Genomic DNA, 23,953 nt, shown 5'->3' on the forward strand with positions numbered 1-23,953 from the left:
GAGAGAGAGAGAGAGAGGGGGGGGGTAATGCATCATTGTCAGCCGTTACTGTCAGCTCTCGTGGTGTAAGGTGTCAGGAGGACCTTAACGTGACATAAATGGGTATCGCTTGTTTGTCAGCCAGTTGTGGTCAGCAGCTCTCAACCACCAATGAGCTGCTGACAACACTTAGAACACCGTTAGGTTAGGTTAGCGGAGTGACACACTTGCTCGTATGTCGTTAAGAAGTGTTCGTTATTATTATGGTGGAGTCGTTAACATGCAGATGACGATCACTCCTCTTTTCCAGCATGTAGGAGGAGGAGGAGGAGGAAGAAGAAGAAGAAGAAGAAGAAGAAGAAGAAGAAGAAGAAGAAAAGGGGGGAGGAGGAGGAAGAAGAAGAAGAAGTAGAAGAGGAGGAGGAGGAGGAGGAGGAAGAAGAAGAAGAAGAAGAAGAAGAAGAAAAGGGGGAGGAGGAGGAAGAAGAAGAAGAAGAAGAAGAAGAAGTAGAAGAGGAGGAGGAGGAAGAGGAGGAGAATACCAAAGCCAATATACATTACAATCTCACTTTCTCCTGGACACGTCACAACCCCTCCCCTCCTCCCCTCCTGTCTTGTACTTCTTCCTTCGTGTCAGGTCAACCAATGACGTCATGGAAGGTGAGGTCACGTCTTATTACTGACGTCACGCTGAATTGCTGGTGAGGACTTTTTAACTTTTTTTTCGTATTTCTTTTTATTTACGATTTGGTTTATTCATCAGTTTATTTATTTTTTTCTATGTTATTGATTTCTTTTATCTTCGTCCATGTGTTTATTTATTGACGTATTTTTTTCTGTTTTCTTCGTTGTTGTCTTAATTCGTCTTTATTTATTTATTTATTTATTTGTGTGTATCTATTTATACTGTATTCATTATTCTATTTTTTTCAAAATTTATAGTCTTACAACCTAACCTAACCTAACCTATTATTACCTAAACTAACGTATTATAACCTTTAACTAACCTTCAGTAACCTAACCTAACTTACTGTAACCTAACCTAACCTAACCAATTAAACACAGTTAACTTTCTTCACGGTGGGACATGTATCGGCGTCGGGAAAACCAAGTGTGTTAATATGACCTTCAGGAAGGGGAGGTCATCACAGGTCAAAGGAGGGCGAAGGTCAATGAAGGGGTGGCTTACCTGGCGTCACATAATAACATAAGGAGTCTGCAATAGGTCGGTTGGCCTGTGCATGGCAGTTCCTGTCGAGAGTTACTACCACTCTCTATCATCCATGAATCTATCCAGCCTCCTTTTAAAACTTTCCAGCGTTCCAGCACTTACTACAAAGTTGCTAAGCTTGTTCCACTCGTCCACCACCCTATTTGTGAACCAGTTCCTTCCTATCTCCCTCCTAAACCTAAACTTATCCAACTTAAATCCGTTGCTCCGAGTCCTATCCTGCTCGGATATTATAAGAACTTTATCTATATCCCCTTTATTGATTCCTTTCACCCACTTAAATACTTCTATCATATCTCCCTGCACTCTTCGTCTTTCTAGGGAATGAAAGTTTAGTTTCTTTAACCTGTCTTGATATGGAAGGTTTCTAAGTCCCAGAATGATTTTCGTCATTCTTCGCTGCACCGACTCCAGTGAATTGATATTCATTCTATAATAAGGGCACCAGAACTGAACAGCATAATCGAGGTGCGACCTGACTAGCGCAAGATATAGTTGCAATAAGACCTCTGTACTCTTATTACTTACACTTCTAGATATAAAACCCAATACTCTGTTTGCCTTATTTCGAACGTTAACGCACTGTTTTCTAGGCCGTAGGTCCGGGCTTACAAGTACCCCTAAGTCTCTTTCACAAGTCGATTTCTCTAGGTTTATGTTGTTAAGGCTGTATTCATTGACAGTATTTGTTCTTCCAATATTAAGTACGCTGCACTTGCTGGTGTTGAATTTAATTTGCCATTTTTCTGACCACTCCTGCAGTTTATTTAAATCCTCCTGTAGTGCATTTGCATCCTGCCCTGAATTAATCTGCCGCCATATTTTGGTGTCATCCGCAAACTTGGTTATGTCACTGCTGATCCCAGTCTCTAGATCGTTTATGTAGATTATGAACAAGAGTGGGCCCAGTATTGACCCCTGGGGAACCCCACTGGTTACACGGCCCCACTCAGATTTATCACCATCTACGCTGACCCTCTGCGTTCTATCGGTGAGCCATGATTTTATCCAATTTAAAACTTCCCCCTCGATACCATAAACCTTAACTTTTCTCAGAAGCCTGAGGGGGATGCTATAGACAGGTGAGGAGTGACGTCATAAGTGGGTGTTGATATTTACATCCTAATATTAATTAAGATCACCTGAAGAATCTCCACCCTAGTTTATTTCACCTAGAGATTAATCACCCTAACCTAACCTAAACACCACCCTAACCAAACACTAATCTAACCTAACCTAAACTATCCAACGTATCCTAACCTAACCTAACCCAACACTAACCTAATATTGTATTAAGAATTTGTTGAATATAAATCGATGACCAGTCCTGAGAAAAACCAACGTAACAACCAGTTAGTGTAACATGTTTGCCAAGACGTGCCAGAATATAGCCAGATTGTATATATTATCTGTAGTCCACGAAAAAAACAATGGCTAGATTTTTTAAATGTCTTATATATCAATGTCTGTATACACCGGAAGTTTCCCGCCCAAACTAGGAAAACTGTGAATATTATCAGGTGTTGAGATGTGACTCTTAATGTAAGTGCTTGATAACTCCACCAGGACAGTTTTATTGAAAAAGTTGTCTGTTGCAGTCAGAAAATCCCCGCTGATACTAGGAAGATTCTGTGTCTGTGCCCAGGGGTTGTGGTATATCTTCTTTTTATAGCCATAGTAAATGTAGCCAAGTTAAGTGTTGGCTAGGGCGCACACACACACACACACACACACACACACATACACACAAACACACCTGGAAGTGGAAATTTCTGTCTCTTTGTCCTTGCTCCTTTCCTCCCCCTTCCTCTTCTCCCTCTCTTCTTCCCTCTCTCTCTTCCCCCCATCCCTCCTTACCCCCCCCCCCTCTATCTCTATATCTCTCTCAGTGAAAGTTTGTGAGGGAGCGGCTGGCAGTCTCACCAGCGCCCCACTTGATCTGTCTTGGTTAACATTAAAAGTTTTTCTCAACATTCTTGAGTGAGTGTTGCGGTACTTTCTGAAGACCAGTTCCCGTGGCGTGATTTTGGGGTTATTTTTCTGTGTTTTGGCCGTGATTTTTTAGTTTATATCCTGGATTAATTTGATATTTTAGGTTATATCCTGGGTTAAATGGGTGTTTAGAGTTATATCCTGGGTAAATAACTTGTTTTGGGGCAATTTTGGGGATGATGACTTGTCTCTAGCTACTTACTGGGTTACGGGCTTGTTTTTAGCCATTTTCTGGGATAAGGCGTTCACTTTGGCTATTTCCTGGACTAAAGACGTGCCTTTTGGCTATTTCCTTACCAAATATCGCCTTTTTGGGCTGTATCCTGTGCTTGATGACCTTTTGGGGCCATTTTCTGGACTTTTGGCGTATTTTTTAGTGTTTCATTGGGTGTACATATTTCCAAAGACAGTTTTTTCTTCAGTATTATCTCTTATTTTTTATATATTACTTTGTTAATTATAATTTTTCTCGTTAGTTAATATTCTAAAGTATTTTGACTGATTTTATAAAGATACTGTATTTCTATATTTAGGGATTTACTGTATACAGATGTTTGTTAGTTTATGACACACACACACACACACACACACACACACACACACACACACACACACCTCTTCGTGCTAAAACGGACAAATTTGACTAGTCGTAAAACCTGGTTGAGTGATGATTGATGTGTGGTGTGTGTGTGTGTATGTGTGGGTAGTGATGTTTTGTCCAGTGGATGGTGTAGGTAGAGGCTATGGTTGTCCAGTGGAAGTGAGGTTTTGTCCAGTGGATGAAGTGGCTGAGACCACCCCTAGGAAAAAGTACATGACAGCCTCACACAACAACAACACTAATAACAACAATGATAATAACAACAATGATAATAACAACAATAATAACAACTATAATACAACAACAACAGAGTAAAACGAACAGTAACAACAAAAAAGTAAAAATATCAACAATAATAACAACTACGGCAATAATAACAACTACAGCAATAACAACAACTACAAAAACAATAATAAAAACTACAACAATAACAACAACTACAACAACAATGACAATAACAATAACAACTTCAACAACATATGATTGACGGGCCGCTGCAACACCTACCTCCACCACTCCACACCTACTTCCCTCCACCACTCCACACCTACTTCCCTCCACCACTCCACACCTACTTCCCTCCACCACTCCACACCTATTTCCCTCCACCACTCCACACCTACTTCTCCACCACTCCACACCTACTTCCCTCCACCACTCCACACCTACTTCCACTCCCACCACTCCACACCTACTTCCCTCCACCACTCCACACCTACCTCTACTCCTCATCCATTCAAAACTCGGTAAACTTTGCTAAAAATTAACCAAATCCAATAAACTTCGCTTAAATCAATCCCAAACTCGCTAGACCTCACCAGAATCACCATAAAAAGCGCTAACATTCTCAAGACACCAATGTAAAACGTTGCTGAAGGGACAATGAAATTCGCTACATTTGACGATTTTTTTTCCTCATCACATTGGCAACACTGACTTTATCATATATAAATAACAGGTAAAAAGAACTAAATATATAATATGTCAACTTTTTCGCTCTATTGCTTAACATAACTATAGCAACACAGTTCTTGAGGGCCTGGGGTCGTGTTGTCACTAAGCCATACGCATTTAACCGATTAACTTAAGCTATGACGCAATGATGGATTCTCAGAGGTCCGTAAGTCAATTTTTTCCTTTTACCTCGTCACCTTAGTACGTATTTTAACCGATTAACTTAAGCTATGACGCAATGGTGGATTCTCAGAGGTCCGTAAGTCAATTTTTTCCTTTTACCTCGTCACCTTAGTACGTATTTTAACCGATTAACTTAAGCTATGACGCAATGATGGATTCTCAGAGGTCCGTAAGTCAATTTTTTCCTTTTACCTCGTCACCTTAGTACGTATTTTAACCGATTAACTTTAGCTATGACGCAATGGTGGATTCTCAGAGGTCCGTAAGTTTAATATTCCTCACAGCTGGCCGTGGTGTTAGAAAGTATTATATTACAATATAACTTTTCTGCCAGAGACCAAATATTACTCCTAAAAATAACATCAGAAAATTACCCCCTCACCTCACCACCTCCCCCCACCTCCCCCCACATCACCCCAACCCCCCACCTCACTACCTCCCCACCTCACCACCCCCTCATCCCCCACAAAGACTCTACCTTATTTATCTCCGTTCACTATTTTATGACACCTACTTTAATTTGGTCTCTTATAACTGCTGCTTAGTGGATGTATTGAGCTAAGGCAGAGAATAATGCCTATGATGTTCTTTCTGTAAGTTTAAATACTGTCCTGTATTTTAAGAACATAAGAAAATAAGGAGTCTGCAATAGGCCGGTTGGCCTGTGCATGGCAGCTCCTGTCGAGAGTTACTACCACTCTCTATCATCCATGAATCTATCTAGCCTCCTTTTGAAACTTTCCAGAGTTCCCGCACTTACTACAAAGTTGCTAAGCTTGTTCCACTCGTCCACCACCCTATTTGTGAACCAGTTTCTTCCTATCTCCCTCCTAAACCTAAACTTATCCAACTTGAATCCGTTGCTCCGAGTCCTATCCTGCTCGGATATTATAAGAACTTTATCTATATCCCCTTTATTGATTCCTTTCACCCACTTAAATACTTCTATCATATCTCCCCGCACCCTTCGTCTTTCTAGGGAATGCAAGTTAAGTTTCTTTAACCTATCCTGATATGGAAGGTTTCTAAGTCCCGGAATCATTTTTGTCATTCTTCGCTTCACCGACTCTAGTGAATTTATATCCATTCTATAATAGGGGCACCAGAACTAAACCGCAAAAGCGAGGTGCGGCCTGACTAGCGCAAGATATAGTTGCAATAAGACCTCTGCACTCTTGTTACTTACACTTCTAGATATAAAACCCAATACTGTACTCTGTTTGCCTTATTTCGAACATTAACGCACTGTTTTCTAGGCCGTAGGTCCGGGCTTACAAGTACCCCTAGGTCTCTTTCACAAGTCGACTTCTCTAGGTTGATGTTGTTCTTCCAATATTAAGTACGCTGCACTTGCTGGTGATGAATTTCATTTGCCATTTTTCAGACCACCCCTGCAGTTTATTTAGATCCTCCTGTAATGCATTTGCATCCTGCCCTGAATTAATCTGCCGCCCTATTTTGGTGTCATCCGCAAACTTGTTTATGTCACTGCTGATCCCAGTATCTAGATCGTTTATATAGATTATGAACATGAGTGGGCCTAGTACTGACCCCTGGGGAACCCCACTGGTTACAGGGCCCCACTCAGATTTAACACCATCTACGCTGACCCTCTGCGTTCTATCGGTGAGCCATGATTTTATCCAATTTAAAACTTTCCCCTCGATACCATGAGCCTTAATTTTTCTCAGAAGCCTCTGATGCGGTACTCTCTCAAATGCTTTGCTAAAGTCTAAGTAAATAACATCGTAATTTTCGTCATTATCTACTACCTCGAAGACTTTCCTAAAAAACGTCAGCAGATTTGTGAGACAAGATTTTCCCTTTGTAAACCCATGTCGAGATTCATAGATTAATTTGCTTTTCTCTAGATGGGATCGGATGCTATCTGCTATAATTGATTCAAGAAATTTCCCCACTACTGACGTCAAACTGATCGGCCGGTAATTTGACGCTGATGCTCTGTCTCCCTTTTTGAATATGGGTACATCATCTTCATTTATGAGGAAAATTAAACTTTGAACTTTTGTGATTATGAAACCTTGGAACTGCAGTGAGGTGTCGTAGGTACATAAGAACTCCCAGAACATTATAGGTATTGTTTCGTGTCTGGCTATCTCTTATAAAGCTTTTGGCTATTTTTATAACACTTTTGGCTGTCTCTAATAATGCGTCAAGCTATTGCAAACGACCCGTCTGACTATCTCCTCTAATAGCCCGTGTGTGTGTGTGTGTGTGTGTGTGTGTGTGTGTGTGTGTCTGCCTCTCGGGCGCCTCACGCAGCTGTTGTTAGTCTGTGACAGCTTCTGTTGCTTCATGGAGACTAGGTGAGTAAAACGCCCCCCTGGTCCCCCCTCCCAGCCCCCCACCCACACACCCACACACACTTCTTGCATTGATTGACGTTATTAGGACAACTTTTTTTGTTTTTCTTGTTGTCGTCTCCATACACACGCACTCACGTACACACACCCACGTACACACACGTACACACACACACACACGCAGGTACTTAAATAAATGGCCAGATAGATAAATACAGATAGATAGATAGATAAACAGACAGACAGAGAGGCACTGTTATGGCCTCCCGCATCTCTAAACTTTCTAATCCAGTTGTGGCTTTGTGTTCTCTCTCACCCTCCCACCCCACCCCACCCCCCTCCCCCACCATCCCCTCTCCCCACCATCACCCCTCTCCCCACCATCACCCCTTCTCCCCACCATCACCCCCTCACACCATCACCCTCCTCCCCCATCATCACCCCTCTCTCCCCATCATCACCCTCTCTCCCCACCATCACCCCTCTCCCCATCATCCCTCTCCCATCATCACCCCCTCTCCCCATCATCCCCCTCTCTCCCATCATCACCCCCTCTCATCCCTCTCCCCATCATCACCCCTCTCCCCCACCATCACCCTCTCCCCATCATCACCCTCTCTCCCATCATCACCCCTCTCCCCCCATCCCCTCTCCCCATCACCCCCTCTCCCCATCATCCCCATCACCCCTCTCCCCCCTCTCCCCCATCATCACCCCTCTCCCATCACCCATCATCCCCTCTCCCTCCCCCACCATCACCCATCTCTCCCATCATCACCCCTCTCTCCCATCATCACCCCCCCTCTCATCACCTCCCCCATCATCACCCTCTCCCCATCACCCCCTCTCCCCATCACCCCCTCTCTCCCCATCATCATCATCACCCCTCTCTCCCCATCATCACCCCTCTCCCCATCATCACCCATCTCTCTCCCCATCATCATCCTCTTCCCCATCATCACCCCTCTCCCCACCATCACCCCTCTCTCCCCATCATCACCCCTCTTCCCCAACCCCCCTCTGACAACCCCCAGCAATGACTGTGTTTAAAGCCCATAAAGGTGACCTCAAACACACAACGTTTATATATTGGCGGGAAAAAATATCATCTTCAATGTCGCGTCTTGTAGTGTATTTACATATGTTTTTTTCTTGTTTTAATATTTTTTTTATTATTATTATTTGTATTTGTTTTTGTTTGTAGAGAATCCCCAAAAATAAATAAATGTGGTGAGTTCAAAGCATTTTTCCATAATTTTCGTTTTTTTCGACATTCGGTGCTTCGTCTTGTATTCTTCCGCCTCTGGTAAGCACAAGAATTGATAGTTAAATTCTTATCAGTTGTTTTTAGCTTCGGCTCTGGGAAAACCCGACGAGTTGGAGAAGGTATTGTTTTTTTCTCAAGGGCGAGCGAGAAAGTCCGGATTCATTTTATTTACGAAATGTTCAGCATCGTGATTGGCCGAGACAGCTGACCAATGACGTCAGAGCTCGAGAATTTTGGGAAAGACCCAAACCAACACAACGAGATAAGAACAAGAGACTTGATTTTGTAAGTATTTACTGATCACTGATGCCATTGTTTACATCTTTACATATCTTAAAATAATGATAAATTAACCTTAAACATTTATTGGTGGGAGTTTAAGAATATATTCGTATAATTTATGTATAATAAATATCACAAGGGCAAGTAGGTGTATTTGGTCGCGTAATTATTTTTCTTCGATATTTTACTGGAAGATCTTCGACTTAGAGAGGAAAATATTTATTAGTGAATTTACGGCCCCAAAAATACATTAACATTTATACAGGGACAGACACAGGTGCTGCTGAGTCATTAACATATTTCCTCAGGGTAAACAGGTGTGTTGATGACTTGGACGGTCATAAATTATTACCTTTACTTCTCAACCCCAGTGTACGAGGGTCTCAGTACACGTCACTCACCATAAAGGTCGCTCAAGGGTGACCCTGTTACTGGAGGCCAACAAAGGTCATGTATCTCTTCATCATATGAGTGACCTTCGCCAGGAGTCTGCAGGTAGAGGAGCCACCACCACTTTAGCCTTATACTCGTGAAAGTGGGTCCATGTAGACTGGATCCTATTGCTTTTGTTTTCTCAGTTGTAAAGTTAGGTACTTATTCACAGATGGTTGAACTGGAGCCCCCCCCCCTCAGGAGTAAACCAGTGACCCCAAGGACAGTAGGTGAGCATTGTCTCCACTCCGCCTCTACACTAATATGTCAGCAAACGTTTGTGTTTTTCATGAGTGATTGTTGATGCTGTTGGCTATAATTTTGGGTCAGATTCTTAACTTATAATTATGACTGCTCCTTGAGGTTGTCCCTTCACCTCTTGAGTATGAATAAGACCATCGTACTTGAGGGAAACATTGGTCAACATATTCCAAGGGTCGGGTCTTGTTGCTCGGCGTGTTAAAATGTCGTAGTGAGGCAAGTGACTGTACTCAGGGGGCTGCCATCGTGTTGAAGGTTTGGTAACATATGTCTAAATTTGGACAGTGTCTCTTACGACGTGATCAAGTATAGTATCATTACACCTCCTGGGTCGAGATTCTCACACAGTCATACGGTAATGTCTCCCTCTTTAATTGCGGTATCGAGAAAGTGGGCACAAGAGCGTCTCTGTGAAGTGTCGACGCCATTTATGATGTTATTTTCTTGTTCTTGTGAGCATGAGCCATCGACACCTTCTCTCTCTCTCTCTCTCTCTCTCTCTCTCTCTCCAGTCGTACGAGAGTTTGAGAATCTGGATCATGACGAAATGAGCGACTGATATGTTCGTAGATTTTCCTCCCCGAAGAATTAAATAACGCCGAAGGGGACGATTAGATTTACGTATAATGATAGTCGTCAGTCTCGTGGCGGAGACCTGGAGAAGGAATGATGATGGGACCTGTGGATGGAATTAGGCGAGGTCACTGCTGAAGAAGGGTCGACCGAGGGAACACTAATATGACTGGGGTAAAATTATAGTACTCAGGGGTAAACTCAAAGTACTCTAAGATAATGAAGTTATAGTACTCAAAAGTGTTAAATCAAGTTCAGTGTTCGAAGCTTCAATACTTGGTCAAGGTGGAGACGAACATAAATATAGAGGCAGCAGACCTTGGGTACAGGAACAGAGGCAACTGCTGAGTGTTACAGGCGGCGGCTCCTCACCCCCACTACAGCATGATGACTCACTCACTGTGTAACTCCCGTATGACTGAGTTACAATTAACCACAAACACTCGGATAGTAATTCTCTCTGCGTGAGGATTGCGCGGAGGCTCTCTCTCTCTCTCTCTCTCTGGTCACTTCCTCAGGCTCCCGCCAGAAGGAGGCTTGACGACGCTATGTTTGGATGTCGTCGTCAGGGAGATTGTCTGTATTGTCGTGTTTAGAGGTTAATCTTTAGGTGAGTTATACTGAGGTGGAGATGCCTCATGTGATCCATCTTACACGTGTGTTCGTTCATCGTAGGAACCCTTGATGACCCGAACTAAGTACTGTCGTGAATAAGACTGAACATAATTGTATATACTGGTAATTCCGTATCTTAAGTTCATTGTGTCTAAAGGAAATTATTTTTTTTTTCAACATATTAAAATTGGTTATGCTCCTTTCTGAAGACAACGCTAAATTAACTTCAGTTTTTCGTTGGGTATTTGTGAAGTAACAGAAAAGTAACTCTCAATAATTAAGGATGTTTTTTTTATATACAGGTATGTACACTAATTCAATTCCTCGATGGTTGTAATCTATATTTTTTTTAACTTTTAAAATTATATATCAAAGTCATTACGCAGGAAAACTTTGTCCTTATCGTGTACTGTTTCTTACTGCCAGGTGTAGCTGTACGTGGCAAATGTTGTTTGGTGGTGAGGCTGAGCTGAGGTGGTCACGACGCCTCCGGGTACTGAGCTGATGTGGAGTGATAGACCTTGATGTGGAGTGATAGACCTTGATGTGGAGTGTTCTCAGTAGTGGATCTGGAGGGCATCACTACCCGGACCTTCGCTGTGTTGGTTTATTGATGTTGCTATTTTAGACCACATGACTAAAACAGGTGTGTGTGTGTGTGTGTGTGTGTGTGTGTGTGTTGTGTGTGTGTGTGTGTGTGTGTGTGTGTGTGTGTGTGTGTGTGTGTGTGTGTGTGTGTGTGTGTGTGTGTGTGTGTGTGTGTGTGTGTGTGTTGTGTACAGCCTCCGCCAAGGTTAAGACACTCACTTGTTCTTGAGCAAATTCTAATTACCCCCAAAAAACCTGTTTAGATTTCGTGACCTGATTGGCTGGTCATTGCAGCAGCTGTACTGTACAACCTGATCTGACCTGGTGACCTGTGACTCGTGAATTATTGGCATGGTGACCCAGTTAACTCGTACATGGTCTATCACGTGACCTGGTAACCTACGACTCGTTCACCAGCCGACCCTTGTATGTGACTTAGTGACCTGTTCTGTACCTCGTGAGCGGGTAGCCAATAGCCCGTGAATACTGAACACTCGTAAACTCGTGACGCTACGAGAACACCTGACCCCACACGCACACACACGTCTCTATCTCTCTGTCTCTTCCCATTTCCTTGCTATCTCTCACCTTCTCACTGCCGTGGTTCAACTAGATATAATCATCATTGCCGAACTTGATGACGAGGTGTCGGGTGGTTGATTATGAGGTGTGTGTGTGTGTGTGTGTAGTTGGCAACATAAACCACGTTGTCGGGGTCATCGTCATCATCATCGCCGTAATTAATAGAGTTTTAATGTCAGGTGTTTAGCTCAGGTAAGAGAGACGCCTGGCTATACGGGAGGAGGTTTCTCACGCCGTCTCTATTACGAAGTCTCTCACGCTGTCATGACCCAATCAGAGACGAGGGTAGTAGAAGGGGTAGCAGGAGGGGGCCAGTAGATGTGGGATTAGCAGAGACGGGGTTAGCAGAGACGGGGTTAGCAGAGACGGGGTTAGCAGGAGGGAGTAGCAGAAGTGTGGGTAGCAGAGATGGAAGTAGCAGAGGAGGGGGGGCAGTAGAAGCGGGGGTATAGCAGGAAGAAAAGCAGTAGAAGGAGGAGGAGAAGCAAAAGAAGAAATACCAACAGAATACGAAATAGAAGCAGGAAAAGGGGAGATAAAGCAAAAGAGAAAAAATCAGGAACAGGAAGAGAAGAAAAAACAAGAAAGAGAATTTAAATAAAAGCAGAAGCAGAAGCAGAAACAGCGGTAGAAGTTCACATAGACTAGTTGAGTGTGTGAGTTCGTGGAAGGAGACATATGTCCTCCTCCTAGACGTGATTCTACTGATTAATTATCTCATATTCACCTCATTATCTCAAACATGAAGTGAAGACAAGTGGATATTATAATTTTTTCTTCGGGGTATGACTAGGTTTGGTTAGGTTTGGTTTGGTTATGTCCGGGGTTTGGTTAGGTTAGGTTATGTCAGGGTTAGGTTAGGTTATGTCAGGGTTAGGTTAGGTTATGTCAGGGTTAGGTTAGGTTATGTCAGGGTTAGGTTAGGTTATGTCAGGGTTAGGTTAGGTTATGTCAGGGTTAGGATAGCTTATGTCCGCATTTGGTTAAGTTAGGTTAGGTGAAGTTAGGTTGGGTTACGTCATGGTTAGGTTTGGTTTGGTTCGGGGTTTGGTTTGGTTTGGTTAGGTTATGTCCGGGTTAGGTTTGGTTATGTCAGGGTTAGGTTAGGTTAGGTCAGGGTTAGAATAGCTTATGTCCGCATTTGGTTAAGTTAGGTTGGGTTACGTCATGGTTAGGTTGGGGTGGGGTGCTAATCATCAGGTCATCCCCCCCCCCCTCCCCAAAAAAAAAGAAAATCGGACAAAACCTCAACATTACAGATAATCTCACGTAACCAACGAGATGATATTTCACGCACAGTTGGGTACAGTTCTCACGACCAACCAGTATTTAACACGTGTGGCCAACAGAATTGATACTTCACAACCAAACTGATTTCAGGAACGTTCACCTCCCTTGATGAGTTTGGCGAATCAACTTTTTCGGTTAATTTTTGATGCGAAATTAAAAAAACAAAATATAACTTTCAAAACTATGATAATTTCACTATTAGACCAAGTTGAAAATATGAAGATTTCACTCATTAAGTTGTAAATATGGAAAAATCATAAACAAAAGAAAGAATTCACAGAAAAAAGTTCATAATCTGGCGATGTTTAGCACTAACCTCTCCTGCCCACCACTGTTTGTGTACACCCTGCAGCACAGCGACAACCTCTCGGATGCTTACCTGCAGGAGAAAATAAATTATTTAAAAAAATTATACACAACATTCCTAAACTTTACAATATATCAACCAAATTATACTGTGTAATACATGTTTTGTGGGTTAATTAAATCACAGTGCGTTCTTAATATTCACGGTATATGGAGGAAATCACAGTGCAAGAGTAAATTATGATAGAAAATGGCGGAAACTGTGGGTGACACGTAACAAATGATAAGTCAACAAAAACAAAACAGAAGTCTGTCACAAGTGGATATTTCCCAGGATTCTTCATCTGCAGTTGTCAAAACCAGTACGCAACCAATCACCACCATTCACCAACACTCACAACCAATCACCACCATGCACCAACACTCGCAACCAATCACCACCATTCACCAACACTCACAACCAATCACCACCATGCACCAACACTCACAACCAATCACCACCATTCACCAACACTCACAACCAATCACCACCATGCCCCAACACTCACAACCAATCACCACCATTCACCATTTGGAGGGGTAGGTAAGAACGTAAGAATGGAGGCGACTGCAGCGGGCCTATTGGCCCATACTAGGCAGCCCATTTTACACCCAACTCCTATCGCCCATACAGTCCAGCCTATATTCGAAGCTATCCAGCGTATTTGAGTTAATGATGATGTTTGGCAATTTGTTCCACTCATTCTCTACTCTATTTCCAAACCAAATGTTTACCGTTCTCACGCTAAAATTTTAATTTTTCTAATTTAAAACCATTGCTACGAGTTCGCCTCTTGTTGGGTAGTTTGAGTAACTTTGTTATGTCACCTTTGTTTAGCCCTGACTTCCATTTATACACCTCGATCATATCGCCCCTCACTCTACGTCTCTCGAGGGAGTGCAATTTAAGATGCTTTAACCTGTCTCTGTACTCAGGGTTCTTAATGCCCGGGATTAGTCTTGTCATCATCCTCTGAATGCTTTCTAGGGATTCTATATCCATTCTGTAGTACGGTGACCAGAACTGAACTGTGCAATCCAAGTGAGGTCTCACAAGCGCAAGATATAGTTTTAGGATGACCTCGCTAGTCTTGTAACTAACACTCCTTTGTTTGAACCCAAGTACTTTGTTAGCCTTGTTTCGAGCAAATACGCATTGTTTTCTTGGTTTAAGATTCATACTTATCAAACAGGGAGGTACTACCGCCGGGGAAGATATTGGAAGCATAATGTATTGTTTAATGGTAGACCCTGCTGCCACATGGCATCACGAAAATTGTGACCAAGTCCCAGGTTGCTGATTTGACTGACTTACTGCCTGATTTACACACAATTGCAGGGTTTCCATTGTTTCTCTTGCTTTGACGGCACAACATATATATCGTTTTTCACTCTTGATTTGTTTATTTTTTCCAGGACCCGATGTGGGTCTCTGACCTGTGCCCGGGTGGGGAAATCCCCGCCCAAAAAAAAGTTGTTCTTTACAGCAGTGGTCCCCAACCTGTAGTTCGAGGGCGCCATGGCTCCTGCGGAACCATATTATGGATGGAGCCTGTAAGGGTTTATTAGAAAACTGTGAATTGTTTGGGATTATTTGTAAGAGTGAAATTAATGAAATATGTAATAACTTGATACAACTTTATAGTTTGAGAGAGAGAGAAGAACAGAGAGAGAGAGAGAGAGAGAGAGAGAGAGAGAGAGAGGAACTGCGCGTTTGTCCCGAGTCTCGTGTACAGGACATGTGTATTTACCCCAGACCGGGTCCAGAGAGGGAGTCAGCCTTCTCACCGGGGTAAATACACACTTCCTATCCAAGAGTAAATGTAAAAAGTATGTAACTGGTAACAGCTAAACGTGTAAAACTGCAAATAACTGTACAGTATATATGAGATTTTTTGTCTTGAATGTAGATAGAAAGGTTTGGCTCCCTCCACCATATTTACAATGATAAATGTGGTCCAGAGCCTACGAAAGGCAGGGAACCACTTCTTTACGATATCAATATATTTTATTAGTCATTTGGAAGAAAAAATATCTCCCATAGCATATATTACTGTTGTCTTCCAAAGTTAGTCAGGAAAACGTCTTTGCTGTTTGTGTATAAGAATTGCAGATAACAAGAAACACAACACGAATCGCAAATCCCGAGACACCGACCACTAAAACTTTTATTTCTGCCGTACCAGTTTAGTTAAGTTTTGTCGAATATAAAACACCCTTAAAAAAAGGTCCATTTATCCTCGATAATTTGTATGGATTTTTGATGGGATTTATTTTTTTATTTAGTTTATTGGTTAAAATAAAGACATTTACAGCCACCCCGACCACCTGTGAAAGTGAGGATTGTGAGAAGAACTTCACCAGTGTGGGAACTTAGGGTCAGGTATTTCCCGTAACTAATTGACGCTTAAACACCTGTATCTGGCACTAATTACCTGTATTATGTTCTTAAGCACCTGTATCTGACACTAGTTATCTGTACCTGGCACTAGTTACCTGTACCAGGACACGTCAAAAGTGAAAGGAAGGTAACTTACCCAGACTTACCTTCATTAGCCCATTATAGAATAGTGATGATCGATTTCAAACTTTCTGAACGTTTTGGGAATTTTTTTTAAGTCAGGTCAGTTGTAAACATTACGAACGCTTTGGAAAATTTAAGATCACCTTCAAATTAATTCGAACTCTCTACGTAGTCTTCTTTGTATGTCCAACACTTTTCGAACGCTGTGGGCTAATGCTTGTGAACAGAACTCCACACTTTCTGAACACTCTCTGGGTGTATCTGCCCAAATTGATCAGTTCCTGGTTTTCGAACATTTGACGTAATTTCCAGTGAGTTAATTACACCAACATGACACAAAATACTGTGATTGGTCGGTTTGGTGAACGTCTCGACCAGTCAGGAGAGAGGCGATGTGACAGATGAGATCAATGCCTTCATAATTATATTCTTTTGTTATTCTATATAAGCGTATATATGTATCTACCTCTTTGTTACTTATATTAGTTAAGAGACCAAACGGTAACTGCTAGTATGTGACCCAGCCAATACCTGGGTGAGGATAGGGGCGAGGCAGTGGCCGGGTTTGGTTTTCCCCGGGTATAGACATGGCTAACCTGCTCTTACACGGGTTTTAGTCAGGGTTTTTTTTTTCCATCGTTCAGGATTTTGTAATGACATTCATCACGCTACAGTGATGGCGCCTCCAGGTAGTGTGATGATGGTCATTGTGATTTTCGCTAGAGGTACTTGACCAAGACCTTTCAGGGAGGTCTTGGGGGTCTTGACAGGTCAGTCTAGTCCAGGATGTCAGCAGGTCACACACGGGTCTTTGTTCTTCAATAGACGCGGAAGTCAACACTCGACTTCGCCTAATTAAAATATTCCCAATGCTTCTGACGGTTGTGGACTTTATTTAGGGATTTAAAAGTCGTCGTTTCTGTATTCTGTTCCGAGTCTTTGTGTGTAGTGGTCATCTGGAGGCAGCTGTTGTACCCGTGTATCCTTGAGTGGGTACAAGTGACGACACACCTGTATGGTCGTGACGGTGCCCTCTGGCCGTGACTGGGGGAGGATCTTCCGGGAACTATCTCGTCTGGAAACCCTATTTCATGCCTTTTGTTTTCACAAGTGATGTGTCAGTGTGAAACACGCGCGACCTTACACCATTATACAACAGTTTAAAAGTAATTTACCAAACGAGGAAGTTTTGCCGCGTAATTCTTCTCAACAATGTTTGAAGATCGAACCTTCATGCGCAGGTTTCTTGAGGCGTCCAAAGGTTCCCTTAACAGTGATTAGCCTCGGCGGGTTTAACTTTGTTTCCTGGCCTTCGGGAACCTCCGGGAACCTCCGGGACTATCCCCGGTAACCAGCAGCACTCATCATCCATGTTTTCTGTAAGACGGGTGACAACTTCTTTCGTCGACGACAATAATAATCCCAAAAACGGAAAAAAAGCAAGAAAAAATGACCTCTAAGTGTCACCGTAATACTTCGTACCATCTCTTATCTCCTGACTCTCCATGTGTGCGATGATATATATCATCAGCGTCGTGTTCAGCCTCGCTTCTCCTGAATAAGAAATAATGTTTGAAATTGTGAGGAAGCTGACGCATGGATATTAGCCACGGAAAGATGTGATAAAAGCCTGTATTGTGAAGAACAGACAGATAAACACGCCTCCTAGATCCGAGACCGATGCATATATATATATATATATATATATATATATATATATATATATATATATATATATATATATATATATATATATATATATATATATATATATATATATATATATGACATTACAATCTTACACGTCGATAGTTTTCCGTGAAAAAAATGTAGGAATATTACTACATTATAACCACTAAATTTCTTTATTGTCATTGTCTGAGAAATATATTAACTCACTACATTTAATTACGAGATAATTGCTATTGAAATTGAACGTATTATTATTATTTTTGTTCAATCTGGATGGAAACAGATTTCAGATTAAAATTGCTATTTTTCATTACTTGGCAGAAATACGACAAAATCATATCTCTCTATAAAGCCTCCCAGATATTTTCCACTCAACTTACTATATATAATCTGTGCAAGTTACTATAGTAAAAAACAAAGTACTGTAGATGTATAGAAATAAATTGAATAAATATGAACTTACATGAAAGGTAATGAATGAAAAACGAATACTAATCATGGCCGGGTGTTAACGGTGGTATTTCCTCAGAGTGAGAGAGAGAATTGGTGGTGTATAGTCCGTCAATATAGGCGTCTCACAACCCTCTAGTCTTAGGTTCGATCCCCAGTCAGAGTGAAACTATGGGCAAGTTTCTGATCATCTGAAGATTCGTTCCACCTTGCTTATTTTACCGGAGAATTAATCACCCTAACGCTAACCTAATCTAACGGTAAACTAACCAAATGGTGAACTAACCTAATGGTAAACTAACTTCACTAATCTAACCAATACTAACCTAACGCTAACCAAAGCCAACCTAAACAAAACAAACCAGGTGTGATTTGTTGACACCTGTAAAGCGAGTAATAAATAGATAGATAGACGAATAGATGAACGGATTGATATATAAATAGATTGATAGATAGATTGGTTTACAGATAGACGATAGAGAGAGAGATGGAGGGGTGATTCAGCTAAGTATTGAAGCATAAACAAGGTCACATCCACCATTGTTTTGTGGCGGCCCGTACCTAGCACTCCCTACCACCTTCCCCTCCCTCTTTTTCTTCCCTCCTTCCCCTTTCTTCTTCCTTCCCCCTGCCCTTTTCTTCTTCCCCCTTCTTCCTCTTTCCTTTCTTCTGTCTCCCTCCTCCCTCCCCTTTCTTCTTCCATTTTCCCCCCTTCCTCTTCTTCTTGTCTCCCTCCTACTCCTCCTCCTCCTCCTGCCATTTAAATGTGAGTGGAGTTGTACCTTCATATGAACTTAAGACCTACATTAATTTATTCGTAAATATAAGTCAAATTATCGAATATTACGAGTATATTAGAGACAACTATTAACTAATGTACTAAGAGAGTGAACAACGTAACCAACTATTACAAACTTCTCCGTGAAAACTGTGTCGTGTAACTATCGTGGATGTGTCGCAAGCTGTGTGAGAGGCGCCAACTGCTGTGTGGTGGTGGTGACGGCTTCAAGCTTGCATCCAGGCGAGATATAGCTAAAGAGATGGTATTTATTTTAATATTGAATGAGTTATGCATCAGAAAAATGGATGGATGATTTTTTTTTTATTCATTTTCTTATTTAACTTTATTTTTTTTTTATTAATTACGTGAATGTCTGAAGCTGTGTGGTGATGGCGATTTCGGATCCGCGAGATATCTGATCATTTTTACCCTAGGGAAGTGATTTGTTATGTAATGAATGATACCTGTTGCTAATTATTCCTCAAAAGCAAGAAGAAGAATAAGAAGAAACAGCGACAACAAGACTAACAAGAAGGAAAATAATCAGAAGAAGAAGAAATTATAGGAAGAAAACTTATCGCCCCAAAACGTTACGATGCATTGTGAGACGGGGACGATAGCACGTAATCTGAAGCCTTTCCTTTTGTCCTGATTCACTTAAAATATCGTAGGATGAATTTTTTCTCGTAACTCCGCCTTGTAGGGGAGAACTCACTCATCTGGGGCAACTAACTCGACAGATATATTTAACGGGATTTAACATGATATTTAACAGGATTTTTAACAAGATTTTTAACAGGATTTTTAACAAGATTTTTAACAAGGGGTTTAAACGTGACTTTTAACAAGATTTTTAGCGGGATTTTTAACAGGATATTTAACAGGCTTTAACATGATATTTAACAGGATTTAACGCGATACATACATACATACACACAGCAAAATACGTACATACATACACACATACACACATACATACATACATACACAGCAAAATACATACAAACACACACACACACACACAGCAAAATACGAAAACTCACAATATAATACAATAAAAAAAGGCGAAAACTACAAAAACAGCTAAAAAATACAAAACAAAAACACACGAAAAACAAAAGAAAACCAACACAATAACAAAAACAGTGTATAGTGAGGTACGGGAGAGTATAGACACTAAAGAGAGAGACAAAAGAAACGGTAGACAATTACTTCCTCAACAACAACAACAACAATAACTAAAAAAAAACAATAACAACAACAAAAACACCTCTTGATCCTTCCCCCCCCCCTCTCTCTCTCTCTCTCTCTCTCTCTCTCTCTCTCTCTCTCTCATCCTTGGCCTTGAGACAACCTAAACCTTACAGACACGAAACATTAAGGGTGATACTGCCGTGTCAGCATTCATGGCCTCTTTTGACTGCTTGAAAGTTGTTCATAAAGAGTTGAGAGAGAAAGAGAGACAGAGACAAAAAGAGAGAGATAAGAGTCAACAAACCTCTCCTCAACCCCTGCAAGAGAGACAGAAACAGACAGGCAGAGAGATACAGAGATATATAAAGTCAACACAGTGTCCAGAGAGAGAGAGAGAGAGAGAGAGAGAGAGAGAGAGAGCGCACACACACACACACACACACACACCTTTTTGCATGAAGCAGTTTGCGGTTCCTTAGTGACGAGGCAAGACGTGATTATATATATATATTTAACACGTCATATATTTTGGCCCTGGGCTGGAGAGTGTCGTGGGAGGTGTGGGGGGGTGAGGGAGAGGAATGGGGGTTATGGTATGGTGGAAAGAGGTGACAAGTGTGGATGAGAGGGGTGAGAGGGGTGAGAGGGACGAGAAAGATGACAAAGGAATAAGAGAGGTGACTGTTGGAGAGATATGGTTAGGTTAGGTTGGGCTTGGTTAGGTTAGGTTAGGTTAGGTTAGGTTAGGATAGGTTAGGTTGGGTTGGGTTTGGTTAGGTTGGGCTTGGTTAGGTTAGATTGGGTTAGGTTAGGTTGGGTTTGGTTTGGTTAGGTTAGGTTGTGGTTGGGTTTGGTTAGGTTGTCAAGTGTTGTAGTGTGTCGTAATATATATAAACACCGGATATTGTCACACCTTTTTGTTTTGTAATGTAAAAATAACTTAAGTTTACATTTATGCTTGTTCTTTATGGGGAAATATTAAGAGAGAGAGAGAGAGAGAGAGATGATAATTGCTAAACACACACACACACACACACACACACAATACCCCATGATTGCACTTGACCTTGTCGTGGGGGAGGCAACAACACCACAGGTCACTTGAAGGACAACAACAATGGGTCAGAGGCAAAAGGTCAAAGTTGTGATCTTGACATCTCGGGAGAAGGTCAATGCTGAGGAGACGTGAGAAGAAAGTTATTTTTAATGATGGTATTATAACGAGGAGAACTAGGAAGGAGGGGAGCGGGGGTACTGTACCAGACGATTCTAGCTGTCACATAAACAAGGAGGGAGACAGCTAGACAGACAGACAGAAAGAGACAGAGACAACCAAACAGAGGCAGAGAGACAGAGGGAGAGAGAGAGGCCACCGTAAAAAAAAAAAGAAAAAAAAAAAAATATTGCATTCGAGTGAGTTAGTCATGTGTGATGGACTCTTGACTCACCGCACCAACACCCAACCCGGACACCTTGGGGGACAATGAGGCAGGGAAAGACTATTGTCCTCTGTGCTGTGGCAATGGAACCCTGTCATGGAGCCTTGAGTCTGTCCCTGGAACCCTGTCATGGAGCCTTGAGTCTGTCCCTGGAACCCTGTCATGGAGCCTTGAGTCTGTCCCTGGAACCCTGTCATGGAGCCTTGAGTCTGTCCCTGACATTATAGGAACAAGTTTGAGTCTTAATATTCGTCTGGATAAACCTAAAGGCTCTCTGATAAATGTACAGGGTGTTTACAAATGATTACCTTGATTAAAACAGGGTATTCATTTATGGACACCCTGTATATTTAAATTAACTATGTTGTGATGTATGAGGTGTCTTGTGTGGTGAGGGGTGGTGACAGTGTGGTGAGGGGTGGTGACAGTGTGGTGAATGGTGGTGATTGTGGTGAAGATGATGATTCTATGAACCTCAAGTCATCCAGCCAACCTAACTTAGACTCTGCCTCATACAAGAACTATGTAAATTAACCCACCGCCCAGCACACGACACACCTTGCAGATCAGTACGCAATGGCGGAAAAACACACGAACACACACACACACACACACACACAGGTGGTACTTGAAGATAAATGATATCCATTATGCTATATTTATAGGCGTATTTTAGAAGCCCCGGAACTATGGCAGGATGGGTTATGTGGTCGGATGGCGTAGTGCTCTTAATATCAGACCGGAAGTGACGCTAAATCTTAATATCCCGACACCAACAAAGTGTAACATAACATTAACTAATAATTACACTCCACACAACAAAGACAAAACTTCACCTACTTTTTTTTTTTTTTACAAAGTGGGAAAATTTGTTGGATATTATCATTTTCGCTTAAAGCAATTCGACGACGCTAGACTTGCTTGGTCGGGTCTTCTGATAATGGCAGTGATCTCGGTGGCGTGTTCGAGGTAATTTTCTAGCATTGGCCGTCTCGTTCTGTGGTTTCGTAGGCGTGTTCGTGGTCATTTCTTAACATTGACCGTCTTATGCTCTCTCTCTGTTTGTGTGTGTGTTGTAAAATGTATCATACTGCGTCCATCTACTTGTACTACTTTATATAATGAAAGAAACATCAAACTCGGCACCAGTAATCACTATAATCCAGAATGTGTTATGACAGGTTCCTTGCTTGTAAACTCCACAGGTTGAGAATATAAAGATTTTTTTTTTTATACGTGATTGATTCAGCGTCATGACCGTCTTTACCAGCAAGGCCAAAATATGTTAACAAATATGAAATATTATTAAAGGATTAACTATACCAAATTATAATAAACATTTACTTCTCACGCAATAGCCTTTCTTCAGTCGTCATTTTTCTTCTTCGCCCAAAAGGATATTTACGACTAACAGAACACATTTATAAGGTGTTTCAATAATATTATTTTATTTTTTTAATAATTGGAACAACTTTTATAAAGCCTGAGAAGTTGAAGAGTCGATTATTTTGGGGGGAAAGATTTTAATTTATTTTTATTTTTTATTTATTTTTTATTTTTTCGTTTTACCTCCGTCATCTATTAACCTTTACGAAGACATAAAACAACTCAAGTTTATTCATCCCCACTTCCTGGAATCTTATAAAAAAAGAATCGTTTATTCCGGAATATTTCAACCATTTTTCATCATCATCAATCGTCAACCTTTTACGAGAGATTTTAAAAAAGACAAAGAAATACATAGACAGTGTATTTATATTCAAGTTTATGTGGCCTCAAGGACGAACATGAAGCGCGAGTGAGCCTTCAAGATCTCCTGCAGCACTTGAGACATTCTTACGTGGTGAATTAAAGGTTGTAAAACACCCATGAGATAGAGCTTGGAAACACGCCATCATACAGCATCATACAGCTTCCTGCAGCATCATACAGCATCATACACACACACATCACCCCGGGTCATTCACTACGCGAACCTCAAACCTATATTATATATTTTTATGACCGATAAAGACAGTCAGACAAACGACCGGCATCAAGGTACACTGCGGGCAATAATAACGAGATTCATATATACTGTATATATATATACAGTATATATATATATATACAGTATATATATATATATATATATATATATATATATATATATATATATATATATATATATATATATATATATATATATATATATATATATATATTCTTATATATATATATATATATCATATAAATATATATATATTCTTTGTGCTTGTAAACCTCTTTTTTCAAATTTTCTGGGGTTAGTTTAGGTTAGGTTTTGTTAGGTTACTTTAGGTTTTGTTTCCTTTATTGTCTGTCTATATCTCTCTATATCTATCTCTTTTGCTCT

The 23,953-nt window shown here is 41.2% G+C and overlaps 1 protein-coding gene across 6 annotated transcripts in view; it reads right to left on the minus strand.

The window, feature by feature from the left end:
- The window catches only part of LOC121876214 (dual oxidase maturation factor 1-like), an 82,690-nt gene that overhangs the window by 51,640 nt on the left and 7,097 nt on the right, over nucleotides 1-23,953 (minus strand). Inside the window, exon 2 of one of the 6 annotated variants that reach the window (XM_042381200.1) lies at nucleotides 13,471-13,533. The exons of the other annotated variants lie outside the window; for them this stretch is intronic. The gene's annotated coding sequence lies outside the window, so the exon portion shown is untranslated. The remainder of the gene's footprint in view (nucleotides 1-13,470; nucleotides 13,534-23,953) is intronic. 6 annotated transcript variants of the gene reach the window in all.

The sequence above is a fragment of the Homarus americanus genome, unplaced genomic scaffold, assembly GCF_018991925.1.
Source record: "Homarus americanus isolate GMGI-L3 unplaced genomic scaffold, GMGI_Hamer_2.0 scaffold34921, whole genome shotgun sequence".
NCBI classification, from domain to species: Eukaryota; Metazoa; Arthropoda; class Malacostraca; order Decapoda; family Nephropidae; genus Homarus; species Homarus americanus.